General features: G+C 42.4%; 1 protein-coding gene across 2 annotated transcripts in view; it reads right to left on the bottom strand.

The window, feature by feature from the left end:
* Positions 1 to 20490, bottom strand: part of ACCS (1-aminocyclopropane-1-carboxylate synthase homolog (inactive)) — a 77168-nt gene that overhangs the window by 53558 nt on the left and 3120 nt on the right. Inside the window, exon 1 of one of the 2 annotated variants that reach the window (XM_054972833.1) lies at positions 17002 to 17053. The exons of the other annotated variant lie outside the window; for it this stretch is intronic. The gene's annotated coding sequence lies outside the window, so the exon portion shown is untranslated. Of the gene's footprint in view, positions 1 to 17001; positions 17054 to 20490 lie in introns of those variants that run through there. 2 annotated transcript variants of the gene reach the window in all.

Consider the following 20490-nt stretch of genomic DNA (forward strand, 5'->3'; position numbering starts at 1 on the left):
ATGATATCTTTTTTAAGGTGTGGCGACCAGAACTGTACACAGTACTCCAAATGAGGCCTCACCATCGATTTATACAGAGGCATTATGATACCGGCTGATTTGTTTTCAATCCCTTTCCTAATAACCCCTAGCATAGCATTAGCTTTTTTTATGGCAGTCGCACACTGTGCTGACGTTTTTAGTGAGTTATCTATCATGACTCCAAGATCTCTCTCTTGGTCAGTCTCTGCCAGTTCAGACCCCATCAACTTGTATTTATATTTTGGATTTTTGGTTCCAATGTGCATTACTTTGCACTTGGCTACATTGAACCTCATTTGCCACATGGATGCCCACTCTTCTAGCCTCGACAGATCCCTTTGGAGTGCCTCACAATCCTCTCTGGCTTTCACCACCCTGAACAATTTCATGTCATCTGCAAATTTAGCCACTTCACTGCTTAATCCCAATTCCAAATCATTAATAAACAAGTTAAAAAGCATTGGACCCAATACCGACCCCTGTGGCACCCCACTGCTCACCACCCTCCACTGTGAGAAGTGCCCGTTTATACTCACTCTCTGTTTCCTATTAATTAGCCAGTTTTCGATCCACAAGAGGACTTGGCCCTTTATCCCATAGCTACTGAGCTTACTTAGGAGCCTTTGATGAGGAACTTTGTCAAAAGCTTTCTGGAAGTCAAGATAAACAATATCTATCGGGTCTCCCTTGTCCACTTGTTTGTTCACTCCCTCAAAGAACTCTAACAGATTGGTGAGACAAGATCTTCCCTTACAGAACCCATGCTGAGTTTTCCTCATCAGCTTTTGGTCATCAATGTGCCCACTAATTTTATTTTTGATAATAGTTTCCACCAACTTACCCGGTATTGACGTCAGGCTGACTGGCCTGTAATTTCCCGGATCTCCCCTGGAACCTTTTTTAAAGATGGGGACAACTTTAGCTACCTTCCAGTCCTCAGGAACAGATGCAGAGTTTAATGACAGATTACATATTTTTGTGAGGAGATCTACAAGTTCACACTTGAGTTCTTTCAGAACTCTTGGATGTATGCCATCTGGGCCCGGTGATTTATCAGTTTTTAAATTATCTAGCAGTCGCATAACCTCCTCTCTCGTCACCTCAATGTGACTCAGGTCTTTCAAAACCCCTCCCAAAGTCAGTGCTTCCGGAGTGGGCATGCACTTCTTATCTTCCACAGTGAAGACAGAAGCAAAGAACGCATTCAGCTTCTCGGCCATTTCCCTATCACCCTTTAGTAATCCTTTTACGCCTTGGTCATCCAAGGGCCCCACTGCCTCCCTAGCTGGTTTCCTACTTCTAATATATTTAAAGAATTGTTTATTGTTTTTCTTTATGTTCTTTGCAATATGCTGCTCATATTCCCTTTTTGCCTGTCTGATCACAGACTTGCACTTTTTTTGCCACAGCTTATGCTCCTTTTTATCAACCTCACTCCGACTAGTTTTCCACTGCCTAAAAGAATCCTTTTTACCTTTTACAGCTTCTATTACATTGCTTGTTAACCATGCTGGCCTTTTCCTAAACCTATTTGTGCCTTTCCTAACCAGCGGTATATATTTAATTTGAGCTTCCAGGATTGTAGTTTTAAATAGTCTCCAAGATTCCCCAAGTGTTTTGACCTTTTTTACTTTCCCTTTCAGTTTCTTCTTCACGTACCCCCTCATCTCAGAAAAGTTACCCCTTTTGAAGTTAAACATGGCTGTGTTGGTCTTATTTGGCAATTTCCTATTTATACATATGTTGTACTCAATAACATTATGGTCACTGTTCCCAAGTGGTGCAATCACATTTACATCTCTCACCAGGTCTTCAGCATTACTGAGGACCAAATCCAGGATCACCTCTCCCCTAGTAGGTTCTGTAACCATCTGTTCCATAGCACAGTCATTGAGACAGTCTAGAAACTCACTTTCTCTCCCCCGATTCGAACACCCATTGGCCCAGTCAATGTGTGGGTAGTTAAAATCACCCATTACAACACAGTTTTTTTGTTTAGCAGCCATCTTTAATCCTGTCATCATTTTATAATCCTCCTCTATTTTCTGATCTGGAGGGCGATAACAAACTCCCACAGTTAAGTTTCCATTTGGGCCCGTAATTTCAACCCATAGCATTTCCAGAAGCGAATCTAATTCAGTTACCTTCTCAATCTTACTGGAATGTATACCTTCTCTGACATATAGAGCCACCCCACCACCAACCCTTCCCTCCCTATCCTTCCGATATAATTTATATCCAGGAATCACTGTGTCCCACTGATTTTCCTCATCCCACCAAGTTTCTGATATGCCCACAATGTCTATGGATTCGCCCAACACTAAACATTCCAGCTCCCCAATTTTACCTCGGACACTTCTAGCATTTGTATATAAACACCTGTAACTTCCCCGGCACACTTTGCCTCGAGACGTAGTTAGGTCATCTGCACTGTTTGTCTCCATCTCAGTTGACAACTCTAATCTATCTCCCTGTAGAAGTGTTATACCTAGCCCTTCATCTCTCTGAGATGAACCATCCTGAACCAGAGACACTTTATCTCTTGTCGGCTTTCCCCTAGCATTTAGTTTAAAAACTGCTCTGCCACCTTTTTGATTTTAAGTGCCAGCAGCCGGGTTCCTTCTCGGGACAAGTGGAGACCGTCTCTCTTGTACAGCTCCCGCTTGTCCCAAAAAGAATCCCAGTGCCTAACAAACTTGAACCCTTCCTCCCTACACCATCGTCTCATCCACGCATTGAGACTCCTGATCTGCGTTTGTCTCTCTGGCCCTGCGCGTGGAACAGGTAGCACTTCTGAGAAGGCTACCTTGGAGGTCCTGGCCTTGAGTCTGCTGCCTAACAGCCTAAATTTTTGTTCCAAGACCTCACGACTGCATTTCCCAACATCGTTGGTTCCAACATGGACCACGACCGCTGACTCCTCCCCAGCACTATCTACCAGCCTATCTATAACACGCGTAATGTCCGCTACCTTCGCACCAGGCAGGCAAGTCACCATACGGTCAGAACGCAGTTGTGCCACCCAGCTATCTACTTGTCTAAGGATCGAATCACCAACTACCAAGAGCCTCCCTCCCGCCCCACCCAGGGATGGTTCCTTGATGCGAAAGGAAACCTGCTCACCAACTGAAGAAGAGGTCCCTTCTGAGGGCATGTTCCCCTTATCCTCAGTACGGTGCCCTGATTCCACAAGATCCTCATTCTCCTTGACAACAAGAACGCTGCCATTTTTAGAGTGGGACACATCTATCCTGTCCCTGAGAATCTTGTCCTCGTGCCTATCTAACTGTCTCCGCTTCTCCAGGTCAGCCACCTTGGCCTCAAGGGTACGTACTCGTTCCCTGAGAACCAGGAGCTCCTTGCAGCGAGCACACATCCAGGACTTCTGACCAGAAGGCAGATAGTCATACATGTGACACTCAGTGCAATACACTGGAAAGCCCCCAACCCCCTGCTGGCATTCTGACTTCATTATTCTGTTTTAGGAATAACACACTAAGAGGAAAGAAAACGGCTATGATCCCCCGGCTAAGAGCCACAGGCCAAGAGCCCTTTAGCTCTCGCCCTTCGGCTCGCGCCAAGGGCTCACGCCCCTGCCCAGCAGTTGCCTTTTCAATGCAAAAGGTCACTTCCTGCTAAGCACAGGAGGTGAGCACAAAGGGGGTGTGTGGCTTGTACTCCAGCAACCCCCAGCAGCCTTACAAACACACTCACCCTGAAACACAATCAAGCCCAAACACACTCAGCCTCAAAACTACACTCAAATCAACACAAAACTACACACAAAAATCCCCAAAGCTAGAGAGGACCACCCTTAGCTTCTCAGCTTAACCCACCACAGCCAAGAAAGGCAAAAAGCCCTTACCTCCTCTAGCAGCTGCAGACCATGTGCTCCTGAGCCCAGGTGACTCTGCTCTGCTGATGAAAGATTACCCAATAGTGATCTCGAAACTAATATAAAATCAATTTGAGTTTGAGTATGATGTCTAGGGGAATAGTACGAAAAATCTCTAGTGTTGGGATATAAATATCTCCATGTGTCAAATAAATCAGCTTTCTGAAGGAGGATGGTTGTTGTGGGTTTTCCGGGCTGTATTGCCGTGGTCTTGGCATTGTAGTTCCTGACGTTTCGCCAGCAGCTGTGGCTGGCATCTTCAGAGGTGTAGCACCAAAAGACAGAGATTTCTCTGGCGAAACGTCAGGAACTACAATGCCAAGACCACGGCAATACAGCCCGGAAAACCCACAACAACCATCGTTCTCCGGCCGTGAAAGCCTTCGACAATACATTTCTGAAGGAGCTTGGCCACTGGTGTCAAAATAGGTGTCCTTCCCTTTACCGTGTCACACCTTTTCAAGTTGTTTTATCTAGAACTAAATCCATAACTGAATTTAAGTCTATTGCTAACATTAACTTGCGCCCTCTGCTCCAACCTTTTACAAAAATAAATCTCCCAGACTCATCCTTTTCCATGGCCTCCAAAGAGAAACGCATCTGACCAGAAAGCAGAATCGCCACTCCCCTTGATTTTGAATTGCCTGGTGCCTGGTACTGCTGATAAAAAAGGAGTATTCAGGATAGGATGGCTAGCTTTTTTTTGGTGAGTCTCCTGGATAAATAAAATATCTGGTTTGTCCCATTTAACTTGTGTAAGAAACTGCCTATGCTTTACTCTATTGTGTATTCCTCTAATATTTACAGAAATAACTTTCAACATTTTGGGACTTCTTATGTTTACTCTTATCAATAGTTTTACTTAGTTTTACTTACTTATATGGTTCAATATTACAATAAGATTTCCACAACAAAGTAGTAGAAGTAATTAAGACTGATTGAAGAAAAAAACAATTAACTTACTTCACAGTCTATAATAGTTTGAAAAAAGTTTTCCCCTCCATCCCCTCAAACAACTAAAAAATTTAACCTTTATTTATAACCTCACCAACCCACCCTATCCACTTCCCCTCCCAACCCAACCTTCCCTACCTTTCCCCCTGCAACCAAGCTAGTCCAATCTCCCCAGTCAGGAAATTAAAGTGAGTGGAGACTGGCTCCCATATGGATCCCCCGACAGGAAGACCTGGGGGGCCTGTGCCACCAAAAAGGGCCCCAAAAAGAGAGGGCCAAAAGGAGAGAGAGGGGGAGAGAGAGAGATCATTGAGACCCTCTCCCTGAGCCATATTGTCACTATGACATCTAAAACACTAAAATCCCTTACACCATCTAGTTAATCCCATCAAAGAGCTATACTACCATACTGACTTAATTGCCTTGCTTAGACTGCTTGACATGTTAGTTCCAAGGTAAAGTCTAAGCAAGCTTAACCCAGTCAGAAAATTCTAAATGATTAAGGGTTTTAAAGGAATCCCTATTATAATTCAAGTCATTTTCCTGGTGTGGTCCCTGAGGGCTCCAAGTGCCTTTTCCTTTTCTTTGATAGCTCAGAAAATTCTACTTCTTCATCTTCCTCTGGGGAAATAAGCTGGAGTAGTTTCACTCCTGATGCTTCATCCCATGCTGAGAGTAAAGTACCTTGATGATAAACTATAAGTCTTCCAGTGGATGACCATCTATAGCGAATGTCCAGACTATGAAGAGACGATACTGTTGCTTTAAGGGATTTTCTCCTCTGTAGTGTTTCAGCAGGGATACCAGGAAAAACATATATCTCCAGTTCTTGCAGCTTCAGATGTCCCTTTTCTTTTGCCAGATCCAATGTTTTGTCTCTAGTAGTCTTGTGGCAGTGTAAGTTTGGAGCTCCATTCCCCCTTCCTGAGTAAAGTAAATACACCATCTAGGAAATGATTTTGAATTCCAAGGAAACCTCAAAAGCAAAGAAGAACAAACAGATAAGTGGAAAAGAAAACATCAGGTCAGGGTGCTCCTATTTCAAGTCAAACGAGAAGTTGAAAGTGAAAGATAACAGGGAGATAATGGAGGCAGCAAGGAACGAGTAGAGTGAAAGAGTAATAAATTATACTGAGGATGGTATGGAACATCGTCAGGTATCCAAAAAAACTTTTAAGGATGCAATAAATCACCTTACAGATACTGTTGCAGCTATATTTGCACCCATAAATAATCAACTACAAGAAATTAAAACAAAAATGGAAATAATAGCCTCCAATGCCGACACAGCGAAAGAGGTGGCAAAGAGCAACCTTTAAGTCCTTGATGGGATGTCCTGGCAGACTGAAGTGTTCACCTACGGGTTTCTGGATATTGCCATTTTTAATGTCAGATTTGTGTCCATTTCTTGTTTTGCGCAGAGGTTGTCTGATTTGCCCTGCCTTCAGGCATTCCATTCAGATTCAGCTATGGAAGGGAGGGGTCACGCCCAGCCTGGATTGTGCATTCCACCTCTTTCATGATTTTTTGTAACTGATTTACATTTACATGACTCTCACTCCCTGCACCCTCTCCTCCCCTCACCACCTATAAAGCTCTGGCCAGTTTCTTCATACCCTCCATGCATCTGATGAAGAGAGCTGTGGTTCTTGAAAGCTTATGCTACAAATAAGTTGGTTAGTCTTAAAGGTGCTACTGGACTCTACTATTTTGCAACTACAGACTAACACTGTTGACATAATGAGCCAAGAAGCATGTGTGCATCTTGCTGTTTAGGTCTGTCTGTCATAACTGATGTAATAGATCTATTTGACAGGTCCTTGGATGATGCAAGAGCGAAGAAACAGCTTAGTCACCTCACCTGATGTGCTGGTATTGGACACTGGGGGGTGCTATAGATGTATATAAGCCAGCTGTGTCTGGTGTAAGTGTGGAGCTTGTTCCAGTAAGTGCTTGGCATAGCACTTTGTCATTGAGAACAAAGTCTTGTATATAAGTCACTGTAAAATAAACTGTACATACACTTTTACTACTATAAGTGTGTGGAAGCCTTATTTATAGCTCAGCTACAGTTCAAACCACGCTGTGACAACAGGGTTATGGGCCCAGAACCGTGTGGCGGGCGTTGAAGGTTCGAGGAACTGTGAGCGGTGAAGTCCTGAGAGGCTTGGAGCTGAAGGCTGTGGACGGTGAAGTCCAGGAGTGACTGTTCTGCGCTGGTGAGGAAAAACAGCAGCTGGCAAGCTGTCCTCGCAGGAAGCAGTGTGGAGGAGGAGGAGAAGGAAAACATTCTCCCAGGGCCAGTCCAGATACCAGAGATGGCTCAAATCCAAACAGCCCTGCCGGTGGAGAAACTCACAAATGAGAACTACCAGGTATGGTCCCTCCGAATGCAGCATTATTTGAAGAGGGAAGGTCTGTGGGTCTGTGTTGATAACCCTCCAAATGCACCCACGCCGGCTGAGGAGGCGAGAGATGAAAGAGCACTGGCTGCAATTGTGTTAAGCATAGCCGACAGCCAGTTAAACTATGTAGCTAACGAAAACACAGCTCAGGCGGCTTGGAAGGCACTCAAGGCCGTGCACCTGCATGAGTCAGCAGGAGTCTTGATAGCCTTAACGAGAGCCCTGTACCGAAGGGTTCAGAAGCCTGGAGAACCAGTGCAAGACCACATAGCCGCATTGACGCAGAGCTTCAGGGACCTGGAGCTGAGAGGAAAGACATTCTCAGAGCCAGACCGGGTGTATATCTTGCTCTCCATTCTAGCACCTGAGTATGAAATTCTCCTGACAACATTGGAAATGGTGCAAGCAGACAAGTTAACATGGAGCTATGTCGTAGCTAAACTGCTAGATTATGAAAGGAGGCAATAAGACAAGCTGTTATCTGAGTCTGGGCATGCAGCCAAGTCTGGGCATGCAGCCAAGTCTGGGAATGCAGCCAAGTCTACAGCGTGTTCTGAAGGGACCAACAACAAACTACAGAGAGACAACAGGCAAGCAGTTCCGATGTCTCCAGTTTTGCTGGCAACCAGAAAGTGCTGGACCTGCGGAAGCACATACCATTTTTGTAGAGAGTGCCCACATCGAAGGAAAGGAAGGAGGCCGGAGTCCAAAACCAGCCGAGGTGATTCCAGGAGCGGAGAAGCAAGGCTAGTGGTGTCAGCTGGTGCTGGGAGCTCTTGGATCATCGATTCGGGCACTTCGAGAATAATTTGCCGGGAGGAGTCCGTGCTGGAGGACGTCCACGAGTCAACACTGCCTCACTTCAGGCTAGCTGACGGGAGGTATGCAAAGGTAACTTGCCAGGGCAAATTAACTTTTCCTTCCTTAGGACACACCTTCAGGGATATATTATGTGTACCCTCGGTAGAAAGCAACCTGTTAAGTGTGTGTGCTCTAACCAGAGTAGGGTTTAATGTATCTTTTTCCCAGAGTGGGTGCACGATCTCTAAAGAGGGAAAGCCTCTGATGCAAGGTGAATTGCGTAATGATGTCTATTCCATTGAGGATGTGAAAGTAAGGGCACGGATTGTGTCCAACAGGTGTGACCATGAAGGGTGTGTTCATATTTTACACTGCAGGCTTGGTCATATTGGGTATGAAGCACTAAGGAAAACATTGGCTCTGCTACCAGGAGAAAGTGTAAAACCATGTAAGCATTTTCTAGACTGCCAGGTCTGCAAACAGGTAAAGAGTCATGCTTATCCTGTGGCTAAGTTCAGTAGCCGTGTGTCAAATAAGCCCTTGGAGCTGGTCCACATGGATCTGATAGGGCCGTACCCTCAAAGCCATTCAGGGAAACGATATGCTTTAATTATCTGTGATGATAAGAGTCGTTATCTGTGGGCGTATGTGCTGACACACAAGTCAGAAACGTTTCAAGCAGTGAAGTACTGGCACAAAAGAGCTGAGTTGCAGCTGGGTGAAAAGCTTCGTGCCGTTCAAACAGACATGGGTGGAGAGTTCCAGACAACTGAATTCTCCAAATGGTTGAATAAAAAGGGAATTGTTCATAGAATGGCAAACCCAGGGGTTCCAAGTGAAAATGGCGTGGTAGAATGCAGTGGTGGTAAAATCCAAACAATAATGAAGGCCATGCTGACAGATGCAGACTTGCCGGTATCTTATTGGGCTGAGGCATTGGGAGCAGCCTGTTATGTCAGCAACAGGGTTTGGAGTAGGGCAATAAATGATATTCCCTACAGAGTTTTGTATAAAAAGGACCCAAAGCTTGGGTATCTCAGAGTGTTTGGGGTTAAAGCATGGGTGAATGTGCCTCTGAAACAGAGAAGAAAGGGGTCTGTCAGGGCAATTCAACATGTGCTTGTAGGATATCAAACTGGCATGAAATCCTACAGGTTTGTCACAGCAGACAGAAAGGTTTGCTTTAGCAGATCTGCAAGCTTTAATGAACACAGTAGCTGGGAAAGACTCCATGGTAAGGAGGATAAATCACAGGTGTTTCTGCCGTTAACAGAGCACAAAGAAGCTCAGAGAGGCAAAAGTCAGCCACAGAGTGTGATACATGAGCAGGAGGTTAAAAGGGAAGAGAAATCTCCTACACAGTCTCAGAGTCCTGGTATGAAAATTCCTAGAGTGTCACAACGCTCCACAAAAGGCGTGCCTCCTGTGAGATATGGCTTTGAGCCAGATCTGCCGCAAGTAAATTTTGTGTGGGTGCCAGAACCAGCTGACTATCAAGAGGTTTTGCGGCTAGATGGGTCTGAAAGAGAGGCTTGGTTCGCTGCTATGCGACAGGAATATGAGTCCCTCGTAGATCACAAGGTGTTCTGTCTGTCTGAAATGCCAGAAGGGAAAAGCCCAGTGGGCTGTAAGTGGTTGTATAAAGTGAAATATGACCCTAACGGAGGTTTTAAGCGCAAGGCTCGCCTTGTGGCAAAGGGATACTCCCAAATACAGGGGCAGGATTATGATTTAGTGTTTTCACCTATGAGGGGGGAAACCTTCAGAGCTGTTCTGTGCAAAGCAAGTGCAGAGGGCTTAGCTGTTTATCACTTTGATGTTGAAACTGACTTTCTGAATGCAAATTTGGAAGAAGAGGTATATATGGAACAGATTCCAGGTTTTGAATCTGAACAAAAAGGTTGTGTATTAAAACTGCACAAGTCCATCTATGGGTTGAAACAGGCAGCACGGTGCTGGAATTTGTGTTTATCAAAGGCACTAGCTAGCCTTGGGTTTAGACAAGCAGAGGCTGATCCATGTTTATACACAAAGAAGAATGGTAAGAAGCAATGTTACCTACTGTGCTATGTGGATGATCTCTGTTTTCTATGTAAGTCAACTGAGGAATTGGATGAATTCCGACAAGCAATAACTGGTGTGTTTAAAACAAGGTTTTTGGGACCTATATCCAACTACTTAGGAATGCAAATCACCAGAAACAGCTCAGGGTGTTTTGAGCTGAGTCAAAGCAATAAAATAAAACAGTTGCTGAAGCAGCATGGAATGTCAGAGGCAAAAGAAGTGCAAACTCCCATGACTGCTGGGTGTCTTAAGGAGCCAAGGAATACTCCTTTAGAAAATAAAACAAAATACCAATCATTAGTTGGGTCACTGCTACATTTGTCCTGCTGGAGCCGCCCTGATCTGGGTTATGTGGTGCAGTGGCTGTGTAGGCAGTGTGCAGATCCCGGTGACAGGGACTGGCAAGCAGCAAAAAGGGTACTGCGTTATTTGAAGGGAACTTCTGAACACAGGCTTCTATTAAACACTACAAAAAGTACTGAAGCGGTAGCCTTTAGTGATGCATCATGGGGTAATGATGAAGGAAGGTCTACTTCTGGGTATCTTATACAAGTTCTGGGAGCACTAATATGTTGGAAATCACAAAGACAAACATTAGTGGCGACTAGCTCGTGTGAGGCGGAATTTGCTTCATTAAGTGATTGTATTCTGCAACTGGAATGGGTAATAAAGTTATTGGGGGATCTGAATATCCAATGTCCATTGCCAGTGAAAATAAAGTGTGACAGTTCTGCTGCAGAGCAATTGGCACAACACCAAACAATACGTGCCAGAAGTAAACATATTATAATCCGTTACCAAAATGTACGTGATGCCATTCACAGAGGTATAGTATGTTTGAGTCATTGTAGGTCAAATGAAAATTGTGCAGATCTGTGGACAAAGGGACAAAACCAGGAAATGTTGGCTAAATGCAAAGAAATGCTGGGTATCATGCCTCTTGTCTCAAGGAGGAGTGTTGACATAATGAACCAAGAAGCATGTGTGCATCTTGCTGTTTAGGTCTGTCTGTCATAACTGATGTAATAGATCTATTTGACAGGTCCTTGGATGATGCAAGAGTGAAGAAACAGCTTAGTCACCTCACCTGATGTGCTGGTATTGGACACTGGGGGGTGCTATAGATGTATATAAGCCAGCTGTGTCTGGTGTAAGTGTGGAGCTTGTTCCAGTAAGTGCTTGGCATAGCACTTTGTCACTGAGAACAAAGTCTTGTATATAAGTCACTGTAAAATAAACTGTACATACACTTTTACTACTATAAGTGTGTGGAAGCCTTATTTATAGCTCAGCTACAGTTCAAACCACACTGTGCCAACAAACACGGCTAACTCCTCTGGACCTTTAGTTTTCTGAGCACTTATAAAATAGGAAATAAAACCTATTAGGGAAATGTCTTCTAGAACCCATGTCTCCTAGACAGGGCTGGTGCCAGGCTTTTTTGCACCCTCGGCAAGGCTAACTACTTGCGCCCACTGCGAACCAGTTTTCAAAAACTGGTTAGGAAAAGTAAAAAGTACAAAACTTGAAATAGCTAATTTTTTTTAAAAAAAATGTGAGAACAAGTAATACAACAATCTTTGATTTTGAATAATACTGTTAATTATGATGTTAAAATTTAAGTTTCTTGAATGTTTCCGTTTCAGGCACATCAAAATCTCATTTTGCGTGCCTTTTCCTTTGCCTTTCCTTTGCAAATTTTGTCACTAATTCCTTCAGGTCAAGTGCTGATACTTGGGCATGTTCAATTGATATAGTTGACAAATCAACCAGTCTCTTTTGCAGCATTGTTGAGTGTATGCACGCTTTTATAAGTTTGAGCTTTGAGAAACATTAGGCATACTATCCAGGAGTTTTTGTTGCAGAATGAAGAGAAGTGGTGGCATAGATTTTGGAAGTCTTTGAGCTATTGCTATAAGTTCACAGCACTGATCTTCAGCATTAATATTTTTGTTTCCATTGTGCGTCAATGATTTTTCCAAGTTCTTGTAGACCTTAAGTACATCTTCAGTAAATTTTTTGTTAATACTATATATATCATACAGGAAGTCAAATAGGGGATAATATTGTTGTAGCTGTTGGAATCTCTCTTCAACAGATTGTACGGCCATGTCTAAGATAGAATAATAGAAAAACCTACTTTGCATTTCGGCTTTGGATCTTGCAGTGCCTCTTGGGCCTCATATTCGAACTGATGTTTCTTTCTCCTTTTTCTAACTTGTTCCCTCTAAAAGTTTGGTAGTATTTCTACCTCCTTTGCAATCTCAGTAGCATCTATCAAAACTTGTTGATATAACCCTACAGCCCAGAAGCTAATTCTTGGTCACTTGCAATTGGCTTGTAGCTAAATTTAAAGCAGCTTCCTTATTTTGTAGTAGATTGCTTGTAAGATTAATTTCAAAAAGGATGTTGTACCATGTAATAAGGGATACCACACACTTGAATACAAATTGCATCAGCAAGGGCCTTAGCTTTGATCCGAGAAATATTTCCAGATAAATTTGTTAGGCTCTTGTCATCAAAGCATCATATATACTACCAAGATGATATCTTAGTAGTTTCAAAGCATCGATCCAACTCTCCCATCTTGTTTGACTCAATGGCTTAACTCACTCCAGGCTTTGCTGCTGGTGGAACAGATCAACTAGTGGACTGGAGGATCCTTGAAAAATTTACAATTGTATCCCGAGTATTAGTCCTTCTTCTGCTGCCCCATCCCATTTATTAATTTAGCTTCATCTAGTTATGCCTGATACATGGCTAGTTAGAATTTGCCAATGCTGAGTTGAACTAATTATAGAACTATTGAACCAAACTGAAGAAACTTGTTGCTTCAAAACTTCACTTAGCAGAATTATTAACTACCAAGCATTGCAGGGCATGAAAAAGACACATGGATTTATGTCTAGAACTCTCTTTTGCATGTACTGCTTCCTCAGTGGTAGTTTCAACAAGAGTATAGTCATATTCTTTTTCTTCAATTGCCTTCTGTGTACAAAGGTATTTCCGAAGGAATCCCTCTTGCTTTGCTTGCACCTTAGCACTTTCTGCTTTTTGTTTGCAGAACTGAGCATTTTTTATCAGCCGTAGCGCCCTAGAAAAATGACTATATTTTCTAAAGAAGTCCAGGGATAAGCTGAGACAGTAGTTAACACAAACCCATTTAGTCCAAGCCAAGCAAGGTCAGGAGACAGTTGGGTTTAGGGTCGAGCATGTTGCATGGGAACGAAGCAATGGGGTGAGCAATAGTGAGGTTATAGTATGTCAACTCATGTCATGTGACCCTTCACTCCAGGCTTTGCTGCTGGTGGAACAGATCAACTAGTGGACTGGAGGATCCTTGAAAAGTTTACAATTGTATCCCGAATATTAGTCCTTCTTCTGCTGCCCCCTCCCATTTATTAATTTAGCTTCATCTACAGGAGCCATAGTTGCTGAGTCTCAGGGGTTGTTATTGCTGACTGGTAAGTAGAGCATTCATATAGCTTTAGGGAAAGGTGTGGGAGCAGTTGTAAAGTTCTTAATCGAGAGGTATTTTTTCCCTGCACTTGCTCCTCTGCAGCAAGTATGCTTTGCACATTGCTAATGCAGAATTTCGCTGCTTTACTCCTCTTTCTTGCAGCCATGAAGCTGTCTTTCTGCCCATTTCTTTCCAGGCAGAGCAAAATAGCTGTGGAGATTTTAGTATTTTCCACTCTGGCTCTCCTCTTGGTGTTGTTGTGGTATAGTTTGCTGTATGAAGTGGTTTCTTTTCTTAGCTCTAGAGGCAGTTTCCTGCCTTTCCCCCTTTGTTTTCCATCTCCCTTCTTGCTTTTCTTCCTCAAGTTACTGAAAAGGGGTTTTTTGCAACATTAGAAGCTATTTTCCTGTCTTTTCTCCTGGCTGGCACAACAGAGTGGCTTTTGCTCCCTCCCCTTCTCATGCTTGTGAGACAACGGGAGAGAGAATTATGTTGTACTTGATAAGGGGTTACTTTTTCTTCTGCAGTTAGTCTCTCTACACAAGACGCCAGGGCACGTGTCCATCAAGTGTTGGGAGACGCAATGTTAACCGGGAAGCGTCATTTTGAAAGACAGAGCCGGTGGAGATTGCTCTGGAGGAGACAGATTCTCTTACAGCCCTCCACCACCTCTGGTGTGCCAGACTGTCTCCCCTTCCAGAGCTCCTCACTGCTTAAAACTTTGAATTAACCAAGCCTTGGCTGGGCAAAGACTCTGGAAGAGACTCCATAGGTGGTGGAGGGCTGTGAGAGAATCCATCTCCCCCAGAGCTATCTCTGCTGTCTCTGTCATTTAAAACTACACTTCTCGGTTAACATTGTCTCCCGCCACACGAAGAACATGTATAGAGAGACTCTTATTTTCTTTGCTTTCTTCTTTTAGATGGCTTAGATGGAGAGTTAAAAAGGAGTAGTTTCAGTGAGGCTTGTTCCTTTCAAGTTGATTGAGCCTTCTGGGATACTTTGAGTCTCCTAGACTATTTTGAGATGCAGCAATGACTGGCAACATTATCTCAAAGCAGGATGATAAAATTCAAGAGTTTGCCTTTTTGAGAGTTAATGATCTTATACGGCCTACCCAAAGCCCTACCATACTGCTGTTATTCAAAGAACAATATATACAAATTGCTAGCATCTTTTTCACCTTAATAATTATGCCAACTAGCCTATTTATGGTACAGTTTTCTGGTATTTGTTTTACCTATGGGGAAATATCTTGTTAAAAATGTTAGGGTGAGCTTTTGAGCTGCTTGACTGTCTGCTGAGAGGACAATTCCCCCTATCCTGTTGGGGGTGGGTGGGTGCTCAATTGGTTTTCTCCCCAACTACTGCTTGCCCATTAGCCCTGTTTGCCGACTTATCCCCAGGAGGCAGACCACAGTGGTTTGTACCAATGGAACTTTTGCAAATGATAGGGGGTGCAGTATATAGAAAACTTTAATAAGTCTTTATACTTAATTATATTCCATAGCATGGTTGTGGTATTTATCTTAAAATAAAAAATATAAATTGTCAGTTGCATTTTTTCAAGAAATAAGTCTGTATAAAATTGTACCTCTTGGGTCAGTTCTGCACCCCTCTGAGGTCTGTGCCCTAGGTGGCTGCCTAGTTGGCCTAATGGTAGCACCGGCCCTGCTCCTAGATCATTGTCAAATTTCTGAAAATAAGGCAGAATTTCCAGAGCTTGAAGGGCTCCTTTGAGCCCAGCAGCATTCCAGCTCAACACTGGACCAGATTCAAAAGGTTTCTCTAACTGATCAGTTCTAAAAAATCATAATCCTCTCTTGCAATTACAACATTTGAAAACCTAACTTTAGGGGTTAATGGAACAGAACTTGTATGGGTGAAATCCCATTTTGATTAAGTTGGGGAGTTGCTAGTGGCACTGAAGACTGAGTATGGATTGTCAGTAGTATTTTTAAAATATCAACCAAAGGGTCTACTATTTGATCTTCTGAAGACAAATGGCTCTCTTTATTATATTTTTCCCCCAGTCTCATCCATTGTTGAAAAGTTACTAGAAGATATTAGTTGCTCATCCCGTTTTACTTGATCCAACTGTGATAATTTGGTTTTAAGTAACCCTAGTTTCAATACCAGAGAATCTTGTTCCATCTGCAGATGTGCATCAATAAATCCTAGTGAGTCTTTTTCTATATCGATTAAGTCTGAGGTTGAGGAGCTATTGTCTTTAAAGGAATACTGATCCAAGCTGTCCTGCTGAAAGTGTTTTCCTGAAGCCGATATACTATAGGGATGGTTTAAATTGAGGGGCCTCTTTTGATTATCTTAAATAACACAAGTGGGGAAAACTCCATACTTGGCAAGAAGCCCTTTTACATTAAAAATTTGCCTAGGAGGATTGGCAGAATGAAAAGTAAGAATAACCCATTCATGTTTTTGGGGAGCTGGGCAAAGGATAGGTTGAAACAAGATCAATTAATCTTATTAGTGAGCCTAATAGATAGCTTAAATAGTCCCTAGCTCTCCACTTGGTTCTCCAAGAGATATAACAGTCATTATATGGGAAAACGTGTACTAAAGTTTATTAGATTCCAAGGAAAGATCCATTGTAAACCAGAAAGAGTTTATTGGTTTGTCACTCACTAAATTGAGAATGTCTTTCTTAGTTAAAACACTGAGTTTCATAACTATCTTTGAATATAATGACTGTAAAGCATTTAAATTCATACTCATTGCTCTTAATGTACTGCTGCTGACAACATATGGGAAGCTAGCATATGATAATTATAATCAGTTGTCAAAGTACAATCATTTAATGGAGATGAGTTATTTAAGCAAAAGCTAACTTGAGTTCCTTGGGATTTTGTATCGGAACTCAAGAAGAAGTTTCTTGCTGAAAACTTTAATATATAAGCCTCAGGTAAGTCAGTTTGTGTTGCCTGCACTTTAAGCTTAAGGGCAAACTTTGGTATTTCCATCATGTTTTCAACAGTGTCATTAAAAAAGGAATTTAAGGTTTTCTTCCCTTGTTGTAAATCTATTATTTGTCCCTTCCTGGTTAGAGGCTTCACTGCTGATTTCAGAGACAAGAACGTCAAAGTTCAATATATCAACTCTATTAGAGTAGGGAGGAAACATGGATTCAAGCCTTCTTTGCTTTGGTGTTGTTAACTCAGCTGGAGTCTCCCTGCTCGGTCTTTTACGGTCAATTCTGACTTGCTCCAAGTTAAAATATTTCAAGTAAATATTTAATCAATTGCCACCAGTTTAACTATACCAATGGTAAATAAATTACATAAAAGTAATTAAGATTAATATAAAAGCCAGCTATATTCAGTCCCCCGTCAGAGAAAATGATAAAATTAAATACAATAATAATAAAATTGTTAAAAACTTACTGTTCAAAACTTCAGGCTTAACCCTTAAATTTTCATCCGGTATCAAAATACGGAGACGCTCTGCTACATTCCTTCCTCCTGCAGATGCCAACGCCCTTTCTGCATACTGATAAGTTCTAAGAATGTTAATTAGAGCAGGGAGAAGCAGGGAGAAGCACAGCCACTATTACGGTTGTAACAAAACAGTCACAGAAAGAGTCTCTCTACACATGACATCTTACACAGGACACTCAACTGACTTACATTCTCTGTGGTCTTACATTCAAGTGTATTCTGTCTCCCTAGCAATGCATGTGTATCCACAACAGGAGAACAAGTAAAAGATTTTTCACTTGATCCTACTCATGTAAGATGTCTTGTATAGAGAGACTCAAAGATGAGGATGACAAAAAGAGTTTGCGTTAAAATGATGCATATTTCAATCATAACTAGCTTAGAACAAGAAAGAGGAATGTAGAAGGGTATGCCTATCAATCAGGTGGACAAATTCCTGCTGACTAATTTTTTCAACCTCATTGCTGAGGTGGAAGATAACTGACTGCATCTTATTAAATGAGATTTTCAAGTGTTAAATTTAATTTTCAGTGAAGTGTTCATAGCCCCAGGAGGTGGGTTATTTTTGTTCTGTCCAAACCAGGAACAGTAGTAGAAGTTGAAAGAAATTTCAAGAGGTTAGCAGTCATCAAAAACTACAGGCATTCTCTTATGGAACAAGAACAGTTAAGCTGCCTAGGTATTTTGCACCATTTTATCACTTGGCAGCGTCAATGTCCCAGCAACAATGGGTGATTGAGATCGCCGATGGGTCGCTCTCATGTCTGGGCTCTCATTTCTGTTAATTTACTGGGGACCAGAAGAGTGAGGAGGAGTGAGAAAGAAGAGGTGAAACTCCATTGCAACACAGGAATGTAGTAGCAGAATTGAAAGTGAGGAATCATCTACCTTGTCCTCATTTACTATCTCAGTCATATGGTTCTTTCTTCAGCTACAGCAAAGAAGCACTGACTTTACAATGCAGCCGCATGCTCTTACTTGCAATCTAAACCATAGGAACAACATGTACATTCCTTCTACTTGCCCCAATTGTCTAGCTATAATAGCATTGTGTTGTAGATGTTTTAGTATAAGGAACTTCGGCCCAGTTCCCATGGTTAGTCTTTCAAAAGGATTGCTACCTGCCCTTTTCAAACTAGCAGATTTGACAGACTTTTCAACAAAGACAGGGCTTGACAAGATCACTGTGAAGTTTGTGTCAAAACTGCTTACATAATACATGCATAGAAAGAGAACTTTGGTCATCAAAAGTGAGACCCAAACTACACTAGACAAATTACACGTGTTGCACAAGTGGTTTTACTTACATAGGTTTCCTTGACAGTTTCATGTTCACTCACACACTTCAGGCACTCATCAGTCAATCCCACATCCAGACTTGCATGGGATTTTTTCCTTGTTCCACTGAGGCAAGAGATGGAATTCTATGATGCACTTTTTCTTTGCGCATGCTCAAATGTTCCTCTTAAAATATTATTAAGGAAGAAATGTTTCCTTCCTTGAACAGAAGGTGGAGGTCTTCAGTGTATTTTCTCTAACACTTATTGCTGTTTGTTCTTGTGTAGGTAACTTATGGAAATACTACTATTGTGTTTCATATGTGCCCTTACACAACACAGGCATAGCACCCTTTCAAATTTGGTTGCTATTCAGAATTTGGAAAGCAGCAGTTAAATATACTGTGGTCTGCTTTCCCAGAGCATTAGTTTTCATAACCAGGTATTCTCCATTTTGCCCCTTGAGCTTCGTGAACCTTTCACCACAGAAACACTCTCTTCTATTTTTTCTCCACTCCCCCGCCCCAGGGAATTGTGGTAGGTGATCAGGAAACCTGGCTCTGAGGATGACGGTCATTAGGAGGTCACCTCCGCAGGTTACGGCCTTCTTCAAGAGTGAGGACCAGCCTTGTTGCTATTCCTCATGAATTCATATGATTTTTATATTGAAACAAAACAAAAAGACCATTATATATATCAAGTCCTAGTCTATAGGCAACACCAAAACAATCATGCACCCACTGCATTGCACCACCATGACACAAAAAAAAAATTGTATGAAAGTATGGATTTTCAGGGATCCTCTGGATTTTTCATGGGGGTCACCCAAAATTCACAATTACACCCCCCCAAAAATCCAGGTGATCTGGATCCAGGTTTCAGGGATACAAACAAGTCTGGAATCCCTGAAATCCAGGTCAGACTCTCTAATTTGAATTTATCCTGCCATTATTCCCTATGGGGAAAACTGTCTCAGGGTCTGGCCACATTTTTTAAGGGGAAAAAAAGGAAACTCCACCAAACCCACAAGGAACTTACTTCTTCCTGTCCACTAAAAACCCTCAAGTTTCAGGAAGATTGGATCCAAGGTCCCAATTCTATGGGCCCTTGAACAAATTGCCGCTAGGAAAACTCATTGTTTTCCATGGGGGAGGGGGAACATTTACAAAGCTTTACAAGCAAACAGAAACCTTAACAAAGGCAACCACTGGCCAAAAGCTAGTCCCAAATTGTAGTCCATTCTCAAGGCAAGCTGAACCAACAAAGCTGAACAGAACCAAAGGAAACCAATGTTAAACCAGAGAATCCCAATGTTAAACCAAGGAGCCACAATGGAGAATCCCTTGTTACTGAAGCAAGAGGGGAGGCTTTTCAGAGTCACAGAGCTTAAATCAAAATCAAAACCATATGAATTCATGAGAATCCTTGACTCGGATTCATGTTTTTGAGTTGTGGCTGCGCCATGTATTTCTGGATCTGTTTTTTATGGCTCATTCTGTGGATCTGGTTATGATATGTGATTTAACAGGACAAGCCTGTCAAGGCTATTTTGGAATTCTTAAATAGCAATGTGTTAATTTATCAATGGTCACAACAGGAGATGCAGCAAACCACGCTTCTTGCCTCTTCTTGGCCAACTTAAAGAGGAAACTAACTTGAAAGATAGCAGGAACTCAAGAAAACAATCCTTGGCTGCAAGAGGCACTGGAAAAAGGAGAAGGCACTTCTAAAGTCTACTTCCAGTACAGAAACTTTTTTGCCCTGAAGATATATGCGACTTACATTGGTGTGGAATTTTCAATAAGGTTATCACAACAACCACAAGAGTGATGTAAACTTAAGTCTTCACACACACTTTTCCCCCTAAACAACCAGACAGTTATCTCTAAAATGCAAATCCGGGCCCACCCTCTCACATTCCAGCCAGACATTGCAAAATTAATGTTGCCAATGCAAATTTCTCCACCAGCTGGATCCAGAAAACAACCTCAGAAAAAGACAATCTAGAGGCCTGAGCACTTTATTATTTTCAACGTTGTTCCCATATTCTTTTCTATGGTAGCCCCCGCACCAGTCAGCCTGCTGCCATGTCCTCCCAGATCACAGCATTGGCAATGGGAGAGCAGAATAGGATGTAGGGGCAATCCAAAGTAGAAAT

The sequence above is a fragment of the Eublepharis macularius genome, chromosome 2 (assembly GCF_028583425.1).
Source record: "Eublepharis macularius isolate TG4126 chromosome 2, MPM_Emac_v1.0, whole genome shotgun sequence".
In the NCBI taxonomy this organism is placed as follows: domain Eukaryota; kingdom Metazoa; phylum Chordata; class Lepidosauria; order Squamata; family Eublepharidae; genus Eublepharis; species Eublepharis macularius.